Genomic DNA, 3101 nt, shown 5'->3' on the forward strand with positions numbered 1-3101 from the left:
TTTATACCTTTTAGCTTTCATATACAAAAATATTTTATCCACAAACATTTATGACCTAGTTAACATGTAACAAGTTACTATATTTCACCAGACTTAAAAACGCTCAGCCACAGCATATATTAAATGTTTAACAGTGTTGAGAATGATAGGGACATTATAGTATAGCACATTCCGTATCGTAAATGACCTAAGGTGTGTGGAAGGTTCTCCTAGTTCCATACTTTTATTAACAAACAATTCAGTTTGAAAAATTTGAAAATTACAACTGTCAACATCTTTTGAAATATCAGAAAATCAGACCACACTATGCCAAAAATTCTACATAGCTATAACCATCTAGAGCTAAACATAGGTCAGATCTATACACCACAGGATGCTCAATCTATAAAAAGGTTTGGCTTTAGTTTTTGAGCAGACAGTCTCCTTTAGTGCAAAAATTGTCATGAGGAGGTCTTTCAGTAATTCAAGTGTAGCTTATATTAATCTATGTTTTTATTGGGAAAAGCCTGAAAGCACTGGCTTAAACTGAAAGCAAGTGTTTTAGACTGATCATTTCAGCCTTTGGTTCTCAATTAAATTTGCATGCATGCTTTACAGAGCTCTGTACTAGAAGACTCCAATCATTTCTTTTTGAAAAATACTTTAAGCTTGTGTCATTCTCTTACCTCACCTAACCCGTCTGTCCTCAGACACCATTTGAATCCAGGATCCCTGCTTTACAGTCAGTCCAACCTAGGTTAAATCCCAGTTCTATCACTTACAAGTTGTAAAACTTTGGGCAAATCAATCAGCCCCTTTGAGCTTCAGTATAAAAAAAGTAATGTAACTGTGTCTATCAGTCAGCATTCAGTCAGGAAAGCTTGATGGGAAGAAATCTTTTACACAATCTTGGGTCTGGGGTGTGGGCAGTCTGGGTAAATGGACATCTGAGAGGGGAAGTTGGAGGATCAGAGAAAGTCAATAATTAGTCTGTCTAAAGCACTCACACTGTGCACAAGACAGAGCTTGCTGGAAAACTCAACAGGCTGAGCCTGCTCAACCATTGAAATAGGACTAAGAAGGGGTGTTTCTGGAGAGGTTCATGAAAGCCATGGCCTCTCTATCGCAGCTCCTTACCTGTGTGTGCCCATACTCAACTGTCTGGTCTGGACCTGGTGCTGCTGTTGGCCAGCAGAGCTTTCTGTCCAGAGGATAAGCTCGAAGCAAGAAAAAGAAACAACCAAGTGGAATGCACAGGCCACTTCTGTTTCTGATCATAACAACATCTGATCATAACAACTACCTGCGAATAATGACGGCTGCCTACACTTCCATTGAACAATCCTACCCAAGCACCTCCTTCAGCCAACTCCAAGCCAAAATTATACAGGAAAGGAGACTCAGGGAGCACGAGCCCCAACTTAACAAAGTTAAAACAGAACAAGCCAGAATAAAAATCAATCATATGGGGGGCCGGCCAAGTGGCTCAGTTGGTTAAAAGTGGGCTTAAGAGCGTGAGCTCTGAGCAACAGGGCCGCCGGTTCAATTCCCACATGGATCAGTGATGTTGCACCTGAGCTGAGCTGTCGCTGAGATGCCAACAGGTGGCAGGGTGGCTCAGCTGGTGTAACAACAAGATTTCATGTTCCATGGTGGGCTACACCCACCGGCAACTAAAAGTTGAACACAGCACCTTGAGCTTAGAGGCCACGAGCTGCCGATGGGAAGCCAGATGGCGACTGGCGCTCTTCACAACGAAAATTGAAGAACAACAACTTGGCTGGTCCCCTTCCCCAATTCCCCAATAGAACCTTTGAAACAAAAAATCAATCACATGGGGCTATGAAAATGATTATATTAATAAAACATCTGAGAGTAATCCCATACCATGCTTGAACAAAACCTCTATATCACTTATACTCCGTCCAAAGGTTACAATTATTCTAACACAATGATTGAACAGTGTAAAATGAACTAACAATTTCGTTGCTGAAAGTTTATAAGCTAAAGTATCTCATTTAAAAAAATCCTTCCTAAATACCCTTTTACCATCACCAAGTATATTTTCCTCCTTGTGATTTCTTGCTCTGTTCTGCTGAACATATTACCTCTTAGAATTCTTTCTATCTTGCTCCATTTTTGGATTGGTTCTGTGATAATTTTTATGTATCAACTTGACTAGGACACACGATGCCCAGACTTTGGCTGGGTATTTGGCTAAACATTATTTTTGGATGTTTAAAGATGTTGCAGGATGAGATTAGCATCTGATCAAGAGATTGATTAACACAGATTGCCTTCCCAATGGGGGTAGGGTGGGCATCATTCAAACCATTGAGGGCCCAAAGAGAACAAAAAAGTGGGAGAAAGAATCCACTCTCTCCCTGACTAATTGAACCGGGACACTGGTCTTCCCTGTACCCAAACCTGGAATTATACCATCGGGTCTTCTAGTTCTCATACCTTTACATTCTGACTGGGACTTGCACCATTGGCTCCACACACTTAATGGCTTAAAACAGCACACATTTATCTCACAGGTCCCATGGGCCAGGAGTCCAGGCATGGCTTCGATGTCCTCTGCTCAGGGTCTTACAAGGCTGCCATCTAGCTGTTGGCTGGACTACGCCTATTCCTCGAGGCTGCAGTAGGGGAGAACGGCTAAAGCACATTCAGATTGTTGGCAGTCTTTTTTTTCCAGCTGTAGAGCTCCCAGTGGCTTCCTTAGCCAAGGTCAACATGAAAGCATCTCTGAACACAGGGAGGACCTAAGATCCTCCTTTAAGAGGTTTCACTGGATTAAGTCAGACCCAGCCAGGAGAATTTTCCTTCAGATTAACTCATGGGAACTAATTGGGGTCATAAATAAAATCAGGGAAAAAGTCATCTTTGCTTTATAAGATCACCCAAGCAAGGGAGTTCCAATCACTGTTGCCATATTTTATTAACTAGATCAAGTCAAAGGTTCACTCTGTACTTAAGAGAAGATTGTGACAGGGTGAAAGTTATTGGGGGGGGGGGGGTGGGGGGGGGCCGGCCGAGTGGCGTGATGGTTAAGAGCTGCAGTGGGTTGCCATGGGCTACCATATGTAGCCAGCAGCCAGCGTGAGCGGCCAGCAGCT

The sequence above is a fragment of the Hipposideros armiger genome, unplaced genomic scaffold (genome assembly GCF_001890085.2).
Source record: "Hipposideros armiger isolate ML-2016 unplaced genomic scaffold, ASM189008v1 scaffold_1, whole genome shotgun sequence".
Lineage (NCBI taxonomy): Eukaryota > Metazoa > Chordata > Mammalia > Chiroptera > Hipposideridae > Hipposideros > Hipposideros armiger.